Raw genomic sequence first — 19,983 nt, forward strand, 5'->3', positions numbered from 1 at the left:
TCCTCAAGGGTAGGTTTCGCCACCAAGGTAGAAAGGAATATGTGAGGAGCAATGTGAAGATTAAGCTTACAGAATTCCTCATGGAGAAGTGGTTGGCCCTGTTGCAATAGGACTTACGACTTAGTGCATCTACCATGACATTGGCTTTGGCTGGGTGTAGCTAATACCTAAATCGTAATATGATATCAACTCCAACCAACATCTTTGTCTAAGGTTCAAATCTGGTTGGGTGAAGATATACTTGAGACTCTGGTGATCGGTGTAAATCTCGCAACGCTTACCAAGAAGGTAATGTCGCCAGGTCTTAAGTGCATAGACTACGGCTGCAAGCTCTAGATCATGTGTAGGATAATTCTCCTCATGTGGTGCAACTATCGAGATGCATAGGCAATCACATGGCGATCTTGCATAAGAATGCAACCTAGTCCATGTCGTGAGGCGTCACAATAGATAATAAAGTCCTTAGTGAAATCTGGTGGCACAAGTATGGGAGCAGAAGTCAAGCATCTTTTCAGCTCCTGAAAACTGAGCTCACACTGTGGGGACCACTCAAACTTTTTATCTTTCTTGAGAAGTTCTGTGAGAGGTTTGGCCACTTTGGAGAAGTTCCCAACAAAGCGTCGACAGTAACTGGCTAGGCCAAGGAAACTCCTAACTTTTTCAGGTGGAGTCCAATCAAGAGCGTCTTGAACTCTCTCGGGATTGACAGCAATGCCCTTATCAGAGATTACGTGGCCGAGATAGGTCACTTCTAGCAACCAAAATTCACACTTGGAGAACTTGGCATAAAGGCGGTGCTCTCTGAGTTTTTCTAACATAAGTCTAAGATGTTCGGCATGCTCTTCCTTGTTCTTCGAGTAAATAAGAATATCATCGAGGTAAACCACGACGAACTTATCTAAGTACTCCATGAAGATCGAGTTCATCAAGCGGGAGAATGTAGCTGGAGCATTGGTTAGACCAAAGGACATGACGGTGTACTCGTACTGGCCATAACAAGTGACAAAAGCCATCTTAGGAATGTCCCCATTTCTGATCTTGATTTCGTAGTAGCCTAACCTCAAATCCATATTTGAAAAGAGTAAGGATCCAGGGAGCTCATCATATAGGTCGTTGATCCTGGGGAGCGGATACTTATTCTCTATCGTGACCAAATTAACGGGACGATAATCTACAACCATTCGGTCCATACCATCCTTCTTCTTGACAAAGAGGACGGGGCAAGCCCAAGGAGAAGAACTAGGACGGATGAAACCCTTTTGCAAAGACTCATCAAGCTGTTTCTTAAGCTCCGCTAGCTCTAAGGGTGCCATCTTGTAAGGTCTCCTAGAAATTGGGGCGGTTCCAGGGATAAGATCTATGACAAACTCTATCTCTGTCAGGTGGAATACCTGGCAGTTCCTGAGGAAAAACATCCGGAAAGTCACGGACTACCGGGATATCTTCAAGGTCTGGAAGAGGGCTAGCATTAGGAGAATAGAGTTGACGCCTTGCAACTCTAGTGGATACAGTGACTATCTTGCCAGATGGATGTGCAAGCTGAACAGACCTGCTGAAACAATCAATCTTGGCATAATGGGCTTTCATCCAGTCCATACCAAAGATGATGTTAATAACTGTACTCTTGAGGGCTATAAGTGATGCAAGGAATACAAGTCTATCAACAAGGATTTCATTACCATGGCTTACACTAGAAGTTTGCCATTTGGATCCAGGAGTTTGAATGACTAGTGGAGAGGGCATATCACAAAATGATATGTTGTGCAAGCTAGCATAGCTTTTCAGAAATGAAGGAGTGAGATGCTCTAGTATCGAACATAACCGATGCTAGATGACAGTTGACAAGGAGTGTACCAAGAACGACATTCAGATCATCATAACGACTTTAGCTGAGACATGATGCACATGTCCACGTTCAGTGGAAGCTGACTTGACACTGATCATCTTGTGTGATGGCTTACCACAAAGAACAGACTCCTCGGGCTGGGGTGGAGCATGGTTGGCTTGAGAGCAGTCATGTGCATAGTGTCCTGGCTCTCCACATGTGAAGCAAGTCCCTGAAGTAGGATGTGGACCCGCATTGACAAGCGGTCTACCAATAGACCTGGGTGGAGCATACTACTTAACTGGGGGAGGTACCACATAAGATGGCCCCGGTGAATATCCGGGTGGAAGAGTGGAGTTCGGAACCCAAATCCGGTGCTTCTGAGAACTAGAACAGGAGGAAGAACCCAAATCACGGGTGTGCTTATGAGACTCCTCGTTAGTGAGCTGAGCTGTCTCTGCATTAATGTCCTTATTCACAAGAGCCTGGAATGTATTGCAATGGTGCAAGTGAAGATCACGACGCAACTTGGGGTTGAGACCCTTCCGAAACCTAGCCTGCTTCTTGGCGTCTGTGGACACCTCCTCTGTAGCATAGCGGGCAAGGTTCTCAAAGTCACCGTAAGCATCAACAACCATCTTATCCTGGGTGAAACTACAGAACTCTTCTCTCTTGCGGTCAATGAGAGCCTGAGGAATGTGATGCTTGCGAAAAGCCTCAGTGAAATTTCTCCAGGTGGGTATCTGGCTAGCTAGAAGCATAACCTCATAGTTCTGCCACCAAAGACTAGCAGGACCTTCCAGGTGATAAGTAGCATAGGTGACCTTGTCACCTTCAGCTACGTTCGCAGAACGCAGCTTGATAGTGATACTACGGAGTGAATCATCAGCACCGAGTGGCTCAATGGAATGATGAAGGTAGGTGGTTTCAAGCCAATGAAGTCATGAATGGACGCAGACTCTTTGTACTGATGGGCGGTGTTCTTCTCAATACGTGCTAACAAGCGGTTAGACTCTCGCTTGTTCTTCTCCATCTCTAATATGAACGCTGCCAACGAAGGCTGGTCGGGAGGATCCTCATCCCTACCATCTCCGTGGTTCCGGCTACGAGCAATAGAACTTCGGTTAACTGACGACATCCTGAAGAACCAACCAAGGAAAAACAAGGATGGATTCAGCAACATCATAGGGATGTAGAATATAGTACAAGGAAAATACTATCTCTTGAACTCCTAGGACAATTTCGGCAGCATAACGGCAGTAGAATGCTCAAAATGAGACATCCTGCAAACGATGGGGTAGTACCATACTCAACATCATCACTCAAGGTTCTGTGATAGTACTAAACAGACTACACTGGGAATACTCGAAAACTGGAATATGACCCTGATCAACCAATCCTAAGAGACTACGGAGTAGTAACTCATGATCCTACTAGATGGAAGAGAAAGCCAAGTTCCTTAACCCCGTAGGAAAGATAGGATGACTCAGATCAGAAGGCATGAGGTATAAGGAGTAAAAAGAGCCTTACGTTCCCTTCCAAAATCAATTCCCTTATATAACTAAAGAATTTCTAGACTCAACTACGGCCAGTCTGGCTTGGTAATCCTACAGGCAGTCAGGCTCTGATACCAAAGCTGTCGGGGCCCTGATTCTAAGTCACACCGATCTAGCATGTAACACGTCATATCACTTTGCGGCCTCACGCACGGTATTCCCACGGGTGTCGCCTTACCTGGCCCGGGACCGTTTGCGCCTTTTGGCTCACGTATATGATAGTGTCGCTAGCATCCATATGACAGAGAACCTGGGCCGACATGACTAGTCGTGGACCCAAATTGGCACTAACTTACGGGGACAGGCATACAGGAAACAACATCAAGCATGTCGGTCATCAGCGTGTGAATCCGGGCTGTAGCAACTAGGCTAACAGGACTCTGGGAATCCGGTCTGTAGCAGGCTAGCAGGACTTCGGAATTCACCGCATGACATTTCCCCGAAGGGACAGACACATGAACAATGTGAATCACATGGCGGCCAGTCTAAGTGTTCCGGAGCAGTAGTGATGGGCTATCAGGACTCCGGTGAACCAGGCTGTAGCGGACTACCATGGCTCAGTGGAAGCACCAGACTACATTTCCCCATAAGAGAGGCTACCAAGGATAGACAACTAGGTTGTCGGATCCCACACATAGCAATACACGTCACCCGTACGCATACCATGCAAGTATGTGCTGTACAACATGGCATCACAACATAACTCAAACTCATATAGATAAAGGCCCAGAAGAGCCACATAGCATTCAATACAAACAGGGGTCGCATGACCCATCATTCAGAGCGTACAAGCAACGGAAGCATTACATGTCTAAGTACAGACAACTACAAAAGAAAAAGGCTGAGAAGCCTGACTATCTACAATTCCCTCCCAAGGGTACAAGATCGTAGCTGAGGTAACAAGCTACTCGTCGAAGTCCAAGTGGAACTACTAGTGAGACAGATGTCTCATCTGCAAAACATAAATAAAGCAAACGTGAGTACAAAGGTACTCAGCAAGACTTACATCAGATACTATCATACATGCATTAGTATCAAAAGGCAAGGTGGGGTTCAGTTGCAGCAAGCCAGCTTTGACTCAGTGGCTATCCCGTTCTACGACTACGAGTAAGTCCTTTGAGGTAGGAAAGTGCACACAAGTCCACTAATCACCACATCAATACGCTACTATGGATTCATTGCCGTCTCCTTACGAGAAGGCCATCCATAGCACTCACACTTGTCTTGAGCATTTTAGAGTATCCATTTCAAGTTGTCTATGTACCACGTAAGCATCCAAAAAGTCCATAACCGCAGACCCGGCTATTCGAATAGATCATGATAACCTTGCAGGGGTGTACTTCTTCACACATGCTCTCGCCACTTACCACCAGCTACATGTCGTGTATCTCAGCAACCTTCAAGCGGAAGCCTGGCGAGGGAGTCAGCCATGACCTGACTAACCACCCAAGACTCTAGTCCAGGTTTATCGCCTATTCGGGTTCCATCCGCAAGGAGATCCGGCCGGGGTGTCGCTCACGGCCCCTAACAATGTGAGCAGGGTTCCCAAGCCCACCATCCGGGTGCCACTTGGTACACCATGCCACTGTGCCTAGTCTGTCCCAAGCCCACCTAGCCGGGTGCCACTTGGTAGACTACTAACACTACCTACAAACACCAGAAACTAATTGCAACTCCTAGACAGAGATCAAGTTGGTTAATAAGTCGAGATGGGCACAGAACTCAGTGCTTAAGGACGGTTCCAGTGAGACAACCCACCATGTACTCCTACATGGCCTCTCACCGCTACCTTTACCAAATCGTGTTCACACGCTAAACTCTCAACATCAGAGCATAGCACTTCACTCCAATTCATTCCCAATGAATCAGACCTGACATACTCTAAGCAATAGCAGGCAATGCATGGTAGGAAAACAACATGGCTCAATCAACTCCTACACATGCTAGTGGGTTTCAACTATTTACTGTGGCAACGACAGGTCATGCAGAGGAATGGGTTCAACTACCGCAGCATAAAGTAGCAGTTGAATCGTTGTTGTCCTAATGCAATAAAAGAGAGCAGGAGCGAGAGGGTAGGATTGTATCAGAATGAACAAGGGGGTTTGCTTGCCTGGTAGCTCAACATGGGGGCACTGCTCCTCTGATAGGTACTCTGGATCGGTCTCCTGAGCAGGCCCTATCAAGAAGGAACGGTGTCGGCAATCAATACACAAGCATATGCAACAATATGATGCATTAACATGGCATGAAGATGTGATGTTGTTTGAGCTAATGCAACTAGCATTCATTTGGTTGAAGTCCATGTGAACCAAAGGTTCAAATGCATCTCCAAAATAAGCTCTTATAAATGCCATTCATGTGTTTTCACCTATACAGCAGGTATAAGTTGGTTTGTCATGCATGAAAATGGCACACATGGATAGATTGCATTTTTTTGATAATTTTTCACATATAAATTATTTCAATCTGAGCTACGGTTGAATTTCTATGAATTTTTGAAGTTTAAAAAAATTCCTGGAATTTCTTGATTTATTTTAATACCAGAAAATGAATAACTGCATCAGCATGACAGTGGCATGACGTCAGCGAGTCAAACGGGGCTGACCAGGTCAAACCTGACGTGTGGGGTCCACACGTCAGTGTCTTAGTTAATTAACAGAGGTTAATTAGTACTAACACTAACCTAACTACAGATTTAGTCAGAGACGGGCCCCACCTGTCATTGACCCATATGGGTCAAATCTGGTCAGGTCAAACCCAGTCAACCCTCCGGTGTTTAGCCACCGGCGAGGCCGAACGCGGTGGAGGGGCACGGGATTCGCCTTCCGGCAACCATTTGAGCGGCGGAGGCCATGGTTGAGGAGCCAGGGCTAGTCCGCGTCTTCTGGAGCAAGCGGGAGAGGCGGGGGGGTCGCCTGAGCTTGCCGAAAATGAGCTCGAGCGGCGGCCGGAGCACGGCCAGGTACGCACAGGGGTGCTGCGGGGCACGGCAGGAGCTGTGGGCGGCGACGTTGGTCTTTTGGGAGGTTGCTGAGTGCGGTGACGTGCGCGGGTGTGAGCTGCGGTGGCCCTGGCCACGACGGCGACATGGCCAGCGGCGTGGCGCTCGCGGGTTTGACAGTTAGCAGGGATACGACACTAAATCAAGCATGGGGAAGGAAGGGAAACAGAGGAGAGCTCACAGTGGTCTCGACGGCGTCGTGCGCGAGCTCGGGGATGCACTGGTGCGGCCGGAACGATGAAGGCGATCTCGGGCTGCCGGAGGTGAAGAACGACGATGCTGGCAGTGATGCAGCGGGTCCCTGGTCGCTTGGCTCATCGAGGACGATGCAGGCGACGAGGCGGAGCACCCGGACATGAAGAGAGGGCGAGGGGAAGGCGGTGGCTGCGCGGGCAGCGAGCGGCGGCGACGAGCTCCGCTCGGGCAAGTCAATAGAGAGGGATCTAGGGGAGGAGGGAGAACAGGAGAGAGTGAGGGATGCCTGGGGGGTCGCGTGGCACTTGTAGCGGCCTCCAGCAGCAGCGGCAGGCAGGAGCTGGCCGAGCGCGTGCGCGAGTGCGGCGAGCACACGCCCCTGTCCTCCTGGCGAGAGGAGAGGGATGACTGGCAGGGCCAGTTGGCTGGACCGGCCAGCTGGGCCGCACAGTGCCAGGCCTCAGGTGAGCACAGGTAAGTTTTTCCATTTCTGTTCCCTTTTCTATTTTTTATCACATTTGTTTGATTTAAAAACAATACCAAACTAATTTATATTCTTATGCCAATTTTTGTAGGAGCTAGTGGTATTATTCTAGAGCTCCTCATCAACTAGCATAATTTTTGGACAATATTATATATATAACAATATATATCCAAAGCAAATAATTACTGCATTAATTCCAAATGCTTATATAAATATCTATGAGCTCCTGAAAATATTGGTTTGAATTTTAACTCTGACCAATATTTTCAGAGAGTAAAATGAACATTTTCTTGGACCTTGTTGGAGCAATTTTTATCTGGGTCATTTCCAGAAATGATTTCTGAGGGTTTCACAAATCCCCATTTCAAATTTAAATGAAATTTAAACATGATGCACACATGACTGGCTAGTCTAGGTCATACCAGAACTAGGGATGCGACACCAGTCTAGATCCCGCCAGGAGTAACGACCACCGACGAGTGTGTTTGGGGCGTTACAAGTTGGTATCAGAGCCGACCCTCGTGGTTACACGGATGTTTGCAGACATGTGTGCGGTCATGTTGTTCATGACGTTTGTGACCCCTCGTGGCACATGGCATGGCACATGTACCGGACTGGAAGCACATACGTATGTGCCAAGAGGGAATGTTCCTGTGGCCCGACGAGGATGTCAGTTCCTCTGAGTGGCGGTGTATGTGATAGCCTGGCTTATTAGCGATAATAGACTACTCGTATCAATAAGCAATTCCTTCTTTTCTAGAAGCCCATTCGGAGAAAACTCCAAAGTCAAGCGTGCTCAGCTTGGAGTAATTTTAGGATGGGTGACTGACCGGGAAGTTGCTCCCGGGTGTGCACGAGTGAGGACAAAGTGCGCAGAAAAGACTAGTATTGATTTGTGGGGCCAGTCTAGATCCCGCCAGGAGTAACGACCACCGATGGGTGTGTTCGGGGCATTACAGGTATGTTTCCATTTGTCAAATTGGAAAGATTTACATTTGTTGATCTAGTAACATTGCCATTTGTCAATCCTTGTAACACTGCGATTTGTCAAAATATGCAGCTAGAAATCACTATCACCATCTAATTTTTGGAACTAAAATTCATTAATTAAGCATAGATTTCATTCATAGATTAAGTAGCCATTCTTAATTTATACAAACAGTTCAACTCGATAGCTAGACCGACCAAACTTTTCCCCAATGTTGCCAACCACATACTGAAATAGCTAGTTCAACTATATATACTAGCTAATTTTAAGTGCGTTGTACAGTTCGACCACACATCTATAGTCAGATGAACTGAACAAAATAGCCCCTAAATACTACTACAACCATGGAGGGGCTTTGTGCTACTTCCGGCAGCCTCTCCTCTGCCGAGCGCGCTCAGTAAGAAGCAGAGGAGGACGAGGAACCTACCGACGAGCTGGAGAAATGCAATAAGATGCCTGCCACTGCTGCACGTTCAGCGACGCTCGCCAGCTCGAATGCCCACTGCCACTCCAGACGATCCTTCTCGAAGTGGACAGACTACTCGTAGATCTCCTGATTCCTTGGCTCTGCATCGGCGTGTGCTGTGGCCATGGCCGCGGTAAGGCTCTTTGTGTGCTCGACGAGGCACTCCCCCCCCCCCCCCCCCGCAGGAACTCGATGTAGCGCATAACGTCGCTGACGCACTTGCAGGCCTCCACCTCCGCCTTCCTCCTTCGGGTGGCGGTGGCGGAGCGAGTGATGATCTCGGCGGTCGACGGTGGGCTGGCGGCCATGGCGGCCGATGATGGGGTGGCGGCCATGACCACCACCTCCCGCCTTAGGGCCGTGGTGGCAGAGCGGGTGATGGCCACGGTGGCCGGCAGAGGGGTGGCGGCCACGACGGCCACCTCCCGCCTTCGGGCCGCAGTGGCGGAGCGGGAAATGGCCCTGGCTTTCGACGGTGGTGTGGCAGCAACGGCGTCCGGCAACAACTGCCGACGGGCAGCAGCGGCAGAGCGTGTGGTGGGTGTTCCACGCACACGCAACAGGGACGCCACGCGCACTACACTACGTCGGGGACTGTGCCGCCGCCGCGGTGTAGCCTCCCAGCTAGAGCTGTCCTCTGATGACGGCAGAGTGGCTAAGCGACGACGACAGACCGGTGCCATTGGCGATTGTTGGAGAAGCACACGAGATAAGTTACAGGGAGGGGGGGAATGCGATGCAGGACTCGCTAGCCGTGAGGGTTTTTATAGCAGGCCAGTAAGCATTGCGAATTTGGGGGATTTCACCGAGTCGGGCGGGAAGCTTGCGCGGGAACCTGCGAGGTTGCGCGGGAACAGGCTCACCGACGATTCATTGGCGCCACCGTTTGGCCAAAAGAACGCCCCCGCGCGCTGCGCAAGCTTGCGCTGTAAGCCGTCTATGCCAGCGAGGTGGCAAGACATGCGAGAGGAGGACGAAAGGACACGTACACATAAGGTTAATACAAAAAAACGTTTGTGATTTAATTACCTACTATACCCCTATCCTCGTTTATAAGTAGGATTTAACTAATAAAATACGAATGCATGTCGCCAGAGATTATATCGTTGGATTCATATTTGAACTCCGTTTCCGGCTATACAATTTTTGTAACATGCATTAACACTTTTGGTTAAATTTTAGGTTATATACCAGCAAGCGTTTACCCGTAACACACACGGCTTATTCCATCACAAACAACTCGGATGGATCAATTATATGCCATGTATCGCACACGCAACTCTAATCTGATTCGTGCTTGATGTCTCTGACATCGCTCGCACAGTTCGTCTTATTTTCCACGTATCACTGTGGCGGCCTCTGCTCGCGTCTCTCGGCAAGCTCTGCTCGCCGTTAGGTGCCACAGCTCGCTTTGCTCGCGTCCGTCAGCGCGCCTGGCTTGTGGACAACTTTTCCTTGCGCGTTCAATTGCTATATATATAGGGTGGTTCTATTATGATAACACCCCTTAAGAGTCTTATTCTGCACATCCATCTCTTATTCTGATAACACTCTCAACCCGCACCCACACAGCCAGCCGAGCCATCTAAAACAAACCTCACCAACCCCGCCCACACACCCCATCTCCCTCCTCCTCTGCCACGATTCCCCTCCCCCAGATCCACCTTATGCTCTTCCAGGGCGCGCCGTCCCATCCCCACTGGGTTTCTTCTCACACCGACGCCGCCTCACCCCCAACCCGCTTCTTGCCCCGCCGACGCCGCCCCATCCCCAACCGGCTCCTCCCACGCCAGTTCCGCCGCTGCCAGGCAACGACGTTCCCGCACCCAACTCCTCCTCCTCCCCGTGGTCATGGCGCCACCACGCCCCATCCGGTGCACTTGAATTTTTCTTTTGCAGTTCATTGTGAAAATCCTTGGCACTGGCCACGCCCCGCCTTTTCCTGCTGCTTCGTTTGCGGCGAGGACGGCTTCCTCTCTCTGCCATGTCAAGCTCCGACCTCCACTACCTGCGCCCGGATTGCAAACTCCCTTCTGCGAGCAGCGAGGTCCAATCCTAGCGGGCACGCGATATTGTTCGATGCGCGTGGTCGTGCAGTGCAGTTGATGCCCCGTGTGCAGCTCACTGACGTGGTCCGATAGAAAATTTGGTTTTGTGCGGTTCCAGTGCAGTGCGCATCATCTAGTTCCACCTTTTCCTCACTTCTCGCCGGCGTATACGGCCCAGGTGGTGCTTTCTATTGACCGTGAGCGCCGTGCACAGGGCACATGGCCCATCGCCCCCGACCCTCAGGGGTTTAATATAATTTTACAGTGAAAATGTTTATGTTCTTTTTTACAAATATATGTGCATTTTGTTGTAAATCCCTCTATGGTTCACTTTGTGAAAAAGAGAGAGAAAATAATTACATCGATATTGTAGTGCGATTTTGGTTGCACGGCGGTGCATTTTTAGTGTTATGCAGTGCCGGGTGCACACACATGCACTCCGTTTAAACATCAATTTTCTTGCGAACACACATCAATTGTATGTCAGTGTGCCCCTTAGTGGTTCACTTTGTAAAAAAATCCCCATGGGAGGTTCACTTCTTTTTCTGATGCAATTTGTTTTGTTTGTGGGACGATTGAAAAAGGTAGTTCAATACATTTGTGTAGTAGATCATTACCCCTCTCTATGAAGTGCAATTTGTTTCGTGTGCCTCCAAATTCAGTGGACCACATCAACACTTGCAGTGCGTTTGATCCTCGGATGTGGTTCACTTTTCAGAGTGATGTTGTTTGCTCGCCGCAACATGAAAGTGCGAAAAAATTAAGCGAACCAATAAGATAGTAATGCGGTTCACTTTGATATATGTCGTGGTTGAAGGAAATATGCCCTAGAGGCAATAATAAAGTTATTATTTATTTCCTTATATCATGATAAATGTTTATTATTCATGCTAAAATTGTATTAACCGGAAACATAATACATGTGTGAATACATAGACAAACAAAGTGTCACTAGTATGCCTCTACTTGACTAGCTCGTTAATCGAAGATGGTTATGTTTCCTAACCATGAACAATGAGTTGTTATTTGATTAACGGGATCACATCATTAAGTGAATGATCTGATTGACATGACCCATTCCAATAGCTTAGCACCCGATCGTTTAGTATGTTGCTATTGCTTTCTTCATGACTTATACATGTTCCTATGACTATGAGATTATGCAACTCCTGTTTGCCGGAGGAACACTTTGTGTGCTACCAAACGTCACAATGTAACTGGGTGATTATAAAGGAGCTCTACAGGTGTCTCCAAAGGTACATGTTGGGTTGGCGTATTTCAAGATTAGGATTTGTCACTCCGATTGTCGGAGAGGTATCTCTGGGCCCTCTCGGTAATGCACATCACTTAAGCCTTGAAAGCATTGCAACTAATGAGTTAGTTGCAGGATGATGTATTACAGAACGAGTAAAGAGACTTGCCGGTAACGAGATTGAACTAGGTATTGGAATACTGACGATCGAATCTCGGGCAAGTAACATACCGATGACAAAGGGAACAACGTATGTTGTTATGCGGTCTGACCGATAAAGATCTTCGTAGAATATGTAGGAGCCAATATGAGCATCCAATTCCGCTATTGGTTATTGACCGGAGACATGTCTCGGTCATGTCTACATTGTTCTCGAACCCGTAGGGTCCGCACGCTTAAGGTTACGATGACAGTTATATTATGAGTTTATGCATTTTGATGTACCGAAGTTTGTTCGGAGTCCCGGATGTGATCACGGACATGACAGGGAGTCTCGAAATGATCGAGACATAAAGATTGATATATTGGAAGCCTATGTTTGTATATCGGAAGTGTTCCGGGTGAAATCGGGATTTTACCGGAGTACCGGGAGGTTACCGGAACCCCCCGGGAGCTATATGGGCCATAGTGGGCCTTAGTGGAAAAGAGAAGAGGCAGCCCAACATGGGCCGCGCGCCCCTCCCCTCCCTTGGTCCGAATAGGACAAGGAGAGGGGGCCGGCCCCTCTCTCTCCTTTTCCCCCCTCCGCGAATCCTATTCCAACTGATTGGGGGGGAATCCTACTCCCAGAGGGAGTAGGACTCTCCTGGCGCGCCTCTCCATGGCCGGCCGCACCCCCCTCCCTTAGTCCTTTATATACGGAGGCAGGGGCACCCCAGAAACACACAAGTTGATCCACGTGATCATATTCTTAGCCGTGTGCGGTGCCCCCTTCCACCATAGTCCTCGATAATATTGTAGCGGAGTTTAGGCGAAGCCCTGCTGTAGTAGTACATCAAGATCGTCACCACGCCGTCGTGCTGACGGAACTCTTCCCCGACACTTTGCTGGATCGGAGTCCAGGGATCGACATCGAGCTGAACGTGTTCTAGAACTCGGAGGTGCCGTAGTTTCGGTGCTTGATCGGTCGGACCGTGGAGACGTACGACTACATCAACCAAACGCTTCCGTTGTCGATCTACAAGGTACGTAGATCATACTCTCCCCTCTTGTTGCTATGCATCACCATGATCTTGCGTGTGCGTAGGAAATTTTTTGAAATTACTACGTTCCCAACAGTGGCATCCGAGCCTAGGTTTTATATGTTGATGTTATATGCACGAGTAGAACACAAGTGAGTTGTGGGCGATATAAGTCATACTGCTTACCAGCATGTCATACTTTGGTTCAGCGGTATTGTTGGACGAAGCGGCCCGGACCGACATTACGCGTACGCTTACGCGAGACCGGTTCTCCCGACGTGCTTTGCACATAGGTGGCTTGCGGGTGACAGTTTCTCCAACTTTAGTTGAATCGAGTGTGGCTACGCCCGGTCCTTGCGAAGGTTAAAACAGCACCAACTTGACAAACTATCGTTGTGGTTTTGATGCGTAGGTAAGATTGGTTCTTGCTTAAGACCGTAGCAGCCATGTAAAACTTGCAACAACAAAGTAGAGGACGTCTAACTTGTTTTTGCAGGGCATGTTGTGATGTGATATGGTCAAGACATGATGCTAAATTTTATTGTATGAGATGATCATGTTTTGTAACCGAGTTATCGGCAACTGGCAGGAGCCATATGGTTGTCGCCTTATTGTATGCAATGCAATCGCGCTGTAATGCTTTACTTTATCACTAAACGGTAGCGATAGTCGTGGAAGCACAAGCTTGGCGAGACGACAACGATGCTACGATGGAGATCAAGGTGTCGCGCCGGTGACAATGGTGATCATGACGGTGCTTCGGAGATGGAGATCACAAGCACAAGATGATGATGGCCATATCATATCACTTATATTGATTGCATGTGATGTTTATCTTTTATGCATCTTATCTTGCTTTGATTGACGGTAGCATTATAAGATGATCTCTCACTAAATTATCAAGAAGTGCTCTCCCTGAGTATGCACCATTGCGAAAGTTCTTCATGCTGAGACACCACGTGATGATTGGGTGTGATAGGCTCTACGTTCAAATACAACGGGTGCAAAACAGTTGCACATGCGGAATACTCAGGTTATACTTGACGAGCCAAGCATATACAGATATGGCCTCGGAACACGGAGACCGAAAGGTCGAGCGTGAATCATATAGTAGATATTATCAACATAATGATGTTCACCAATGAAACTACTCCATCTCACGTGATGATCGGACATGGTTTAGTTGATTTGGATCATGTAATCACTTAGAGGATTAGAGGGATGTCTATCTAAGTGGGAGTTCTTTAAGTAAATTAACTGAACTTAAATTTATCATGAAACTTAGTACCTGATAAGTATCTTGCTTGTTTATGCTTGTTTGTAGACAGATGGCTCGTGTTGTTGTTCTGTTGAATTTTAATGCGTTCCTTGAGAAAGCAAAGTTGAAAGATGATGGTAGCAATTACACGGACTGGGTCCGTAACTTGAGGATTATCCTCATTGCTGCACAGAAGAATTACGTCCTGGAAGCACCGCTGGGTGCCAGGCCTGCTGCAGGAGCAACGCCGGATGTTATGAACGTCTGGCAGAGCAAAGCTGATGACTACTCAATAGTTCAGTGTGCCATGCTTTACGGCTTAGAATCAGGACTTCAACGACGTTTTGAACGTCATGGAGCATATGAGATGTTCCAGGAGTTGAAGTTAATATTTCAAGCAAATGCCCGGATTGAGAGATATGAAGTCTCCAATAAGTTCTATAGCTGCAAGATGGAGGAGAACAGTTCTGTCAGTGAGCATATACTCAAAATGTCTGGGTATAATAATCACTTGATTCAATTGGGAGTTAATCTTCCAGATGATTGCGTCATTGACAGAATTCTCCAATCACTGCCACCAAGCTACAAGAGCTTCGTGATGAACTATAATATGCAAGGGATGAATAAGACTATTCCCGAGCTCTTCGCAATGCTGAAAGCTGCGGAGGTAGAAATCAAGAAGGAGCATCAAGTGTTGATGGTCAACAAGACCACTAGTTTCAAGAAAAAGGGAAAAGGGAAGAAGAAGGGAAACTTCAAAAAGAACGGCAAGCAAGTTGCTACTCAAGAGATGAAACCGAAACCTGGACCTAAGCCTGAAACTGAGTGCTTCTATTGCAAGCAGACTGGTCACTGGAAGCGGAACTGCCCCAAGTATTTGGCGGATAAGAAGGATGGCAAGGTGAACAAAGGTATATGTGATATACATGTTATTGATGTGTACCTTACTAATGCTCGCAGTAGCACCTGGGTATTTGAGACTGGTTCTGTTGCTAATATTTGCAACTCGAAACAGGGACTACGGATTAAGCGAAGATTGGCTAAGGACGAGGTGACGATGTGCGTGGGAAACGGCTCCAAAGTCGATATGATCGCAGTCGGCACACTACCTCTACATCTACCTTCGAGATTAATATTAGACCTAAATAATTGTTATTTGGTGCCAGCGTTAAGCATGAACATTATATCTGGATCTTGTTTGATGCGAGACGGTTATTCATTTAAATCAGAGAATAATGGTTGTTCTATTTATATGAGTAATATCTTTTATGGTCATGCACCCTTGAAGAGTGGTCTATTCTTGTTGAATCTCGATAGTAGTAACACACATATTCATAATGTTGAAGCCAAAAGATGCAGAGTTGATAATGATAGTGCAACATATTTGTGGCACTGCCGTTTAGGTCATATCAGTGTAAAGCGCATGAAGAAACTCCATACTGATGGACTTTTGTAACCACTTGGTTATGAATCACTTGGTACTTGCGAACCGTGCCTCATGGGCAAGATGACCAAAACACCGTTCTCCGGTACTATGGAGAGAGCAACAGATTTGTTGGAAATCATACATACAGATGTATGTGGTCCGATGAATATTGAGGCTCGTGGCGGATATCGTTATTTTCTCACCTTCACAGATGACTTAAGCAGATATGGGTATATCTACTTAATGAAACATAAGTCTGAAACGTTTGAAAAATTCAAAGAATTTCAGAGTGAAGTTGAAAATCATCGTAACAAGAAAATAAAGTTTCTACGATCTGATCGTGGAGGGGAATATTTGAGTTACGAGTTTGGTGTACATTTGAAAAATTGTGGAATAGTTTCGCAACTCACGCAACCCGGAACACCACAGCGTAATGGTGTGTCCGAACGTCGTAATCGTACTTTACTAGATATGGTGCGATCTATGATGTCTCTTACTGATTTACCGCTATCGTCTTGGGAATACGCTCTAGAGACGGCCGCATTCACGTTAAATAGGGCACCATCAAAATCTGTTGAGACGACGCCTTATGAACTGTGGTTTGGCAAGAAACCAAAGTTGTCGTTTCTGAAAGTTTGGGGCTGCGATGCTTATGTGAAAAAGCTTCAACCTGATAAGCTTGAACCCAAATCGGAGAAATGTGTCTTCATAGGATATCCAAACGAGACTATTGGATACACCTTCTATCACAGATCCGAAGGCAAGACTTTTGTTGCTAAATTCGGAAACTTTCTGGAGAAGGAGTTTCTCTCGAAAGAAGTGAGTGGGAGGAAAGTAGAACTTGACGAGGTAACTGTACCTGCTCCTTTATTGGAAAGTAGTACATCACAGAAAACTGTTTCTGTGACACCTACACCAGTTAGTGAGGAAGCTAATGATGATGATCATGAAACTTCAGAACAAGATACTACTGAACCTCGTAGATCAACCAGAGTAAGATCCGCACCAGAGTGGTACGGTAATCCTGTTCTGGAAGTCATGCTACTAGATCATGATGAACCTACGAACTATGAAGAAGCGATGGTGAGCCCAGATTCCGCAAAGTGGCTTGAAGCCATGAAATCTGAGATGGGATCCATGTATGAGAACAAAGTATGGACTTTGGTTGACTTGCCCGATGATCGGCAAGCAATTGAGAATAAATGGATCTTCAAGAAGAAGACTGACGATGACGGTAATATTACTGTCTACAAAGCTCGACTTGTCGCAAAAGGTTTTCGGCAAGTTCAAGGGATTGACTACGATGAGACCTTCTCACCCGTAGCGATGCTTAAGTCTGTCCGAATCATGTTAGCAATTGCCGCATTTTATGATTATGAAATTTGGCAGATGGATGTCAAAACTGCATTCCTGAATGGATTTCTGGAAGAAGAGTTGTATATGATGCAACCAGAAGGTTTTATCGATCCAAAGGGAGCTAACAAAGTCTGCAAGCTCTAGCGATCCATTTATGGACTGGTGCAAGCCTCTCGGAGTTGGAATAAACGCTTTGATAGTGTGATCAAAGCATTTGGTTTTATACAGACTTTTGGAGAAGCCTGTATTTACAAGAAAGTGAGTGGGAGCTCTATAGCATTTCTGATATTATATGTAGATGACATATTACTAATTGGAAATGATATAGAATTTCTGGATAGCATAAAGGGATACTTCAATAAGAGTTTTTCAATGAAAGACCTCGGTGAAGCTACTTACATATTAGGCATTAAGATCTATAGAGATAGATCAAGACGCTTAATTGGACTTTCACAAAGCACATACCTTGACAAAATTTTTAAGAAGTTCAAAATGGATCAAGCAAAGAAAGGGTTCTTGCCTGTGTTACAAGGTGTGAAGTTGAGTAAGACTCAATGCCCGACCACTGCAGAAGATAGAGAGAAAATGAAAGATGTTCCCTATGCTTCAGCCATAGGATCTATCATGTATGCAATGCTGTGTACCAGACCTGATGTGTGCCTTGCTATAAGTCTAGCAGGGAGGTACCAAAGTAATCCAGGAGTGGATCACTGCACAGCGGTCAAGAACATCCTGAAATACCTGAAAAGGACTAAGGATATGTTTCTCATATATGGAGGTGACAAAGAGCTCATCGTAAAAGGTTACGTTGATGCAAGCTTTGACACTGATCCGGACGATTCTAAATCGCAAACCGGATACGTGTTTACATTAAACGGTGGAGCTGTCAGTTGGTGCAGTTCTAAACAAAGCGTTGTAGCGGGATCTACATGTGAAGCGGAGTACATAGCTGCTTCGGAAGCAGCAAATGAAGGAGTCTGGATGAAGGAGTTCATATCCGATCTAGGTGTCATAACTAGTGCATCGGTTCCAATGAAAATCTTTTGTGACAATACTGGTGCAATTGCCTTGGCAAAGGAATCCAGATTTCACAAGAGAACCAAGCACATCAAGAGACGCTTCAATTCCATCCGGGATCTAGTCCAGGTGGGAGACATAGAGATTTGCAAGATACATACGGATCTGAATGTTGCAGACCCGTTGACTAAGCTTCTTCCACAAGCAAAACATGATCAGCACCAAGGCTCCATGGGTGTTAGAATCATTACTGTGTAATCTAGATTATCGACTCTAGTGCAAGTGGGAGACTGAAGGAAATATGCCCTAGAGGCAATAATAAAGTTATTATTTATTTCCTTATATCATGATAAATGTTTATTATTCATGCTAGAATTGTATTAACCGGAAACGTAATACTTGTGTGAATACATAGACAAACAAAGTGTCACTAGTATGCCTCTACTTGACTAGCTCGTTAATCGAAGATGGTTATGTTTCCTAACCATGAACAATGAGTTGTTATTTGATTAACGGGATCACATCATTAAGTGAATGATCTGATTGACATGACCCATTCCATTAGCTTAGCACCCGATCGTTTAGTATGTTGCTATTGCTTTCTTCATGACTTATACATGTTCCTATGACTATGAGATTATGCAACTCACGTTTGCCGGAGGAACACTTTGTGTGCTACCAAACATCACAACGTAACTGGGTGATTATAAAGGTGCTCTACAGGTGTCTCCAAAGGTACATGTTGGGTTGGCGTATTTCGAGATTAGGATTTGTCACTCCGATTGTCGGAGAGGTATCTCTGGGCCCTCTCGGTAATGCACATCACTTAAGCCTTGCAAGCATTGCAACTAATGAGTTAGTTGCAGGATGATGTATTACAGAACGAGTAAAGAGACTTTCCGGTAACGAGATTGAACTAGGTATTGGAATACCGACGATCGAATCTCAGGCAAGTAACATACCGATGACAAAGGGAACAATGTATGTTGTTATGCGGTCTGACCGATAAAGATCTGCGTAGAATATGTAGGAGCCAATATGAGCATCCAGGTTCCGCTATTGGTTATTGACCGGAGACATGTCTCGGTCATGTCTACATTGTTCTCGAACCCGTAGGGTCTGCACGCTTAAGGTTACGATGACAGTTATATTATGAGTTTATGCATTTTGATGTACCGAAGTTTGTTCGGAGTCCCGGATGTGATCACGGACATGACGGGGAGTCTCGAAATGATCGAGACATAAAGATTGATATATTGGAAGCCTATGTTTGTATATCGGAAGTGTTCCGGGTGAAATCGGGATTTTACCGGAGTACCGGGAGGTTACCGGAACCCCCCCCCCCCCGGGAGCTATATGGGCCATAGTGGGCCTTAGTGGAAAAGAGAAGAGGCAGCCCAACATGGGCCGCGCGCCCCTCCCCTCCCTTGGTCCGAATAGGACAAGGAGAGGGGGCCGGCCCCTCTCTCTCCTTTCCCCCCTCCGCGAATCCTATTCCAACTGAAGCGGTGCCAAATAATTTTCTGATGGCACTTCTGATGAGATGGCAAAAATTTAAGATACTAGGTACAAACTGTGATACTGTCTTAGGATGCGTTTGGTTGAAGGTGTGGTATGAATGGGTTGGGACCATGATTTTGTCTGAATCACATCTAACAAATGATTTGTAACAACGAAAGAGGGTCTAACCTTCTCTGCACATGCCAGAAACTTCCTCCCACTGTCCACAGAATCAAACGCAACTAGCTTCATGCATGGAGATCGATGGTGACAATGAGCAGATAGATCTTCCGCCACCCCGCTCCATTCGTTGCCACTGATGGTCTTAGGGAGCTATAAGAGGAAGAAACGACTCAAATCGACCTCCGGGTAAAAATCCTTCATTCCAAGTCATAGCCCGAGAGAAAGAAGAGAGGCATACACGGGTAGT

The sequence above is a fragment of the Triticum urartu genome, chromosome 1 (assembly GCF_003073215.2).
Source record: "Triticum urartu cultivar G1812 chromosome 1, Tu2.1, whole genome shotgun sequence".
Lineage (NCBI taxonomy): Eukaryota > Viridiplantae > Streptophyta > Magnoliopsida > Poales > Poaceae > Triticum > Triticum urartu.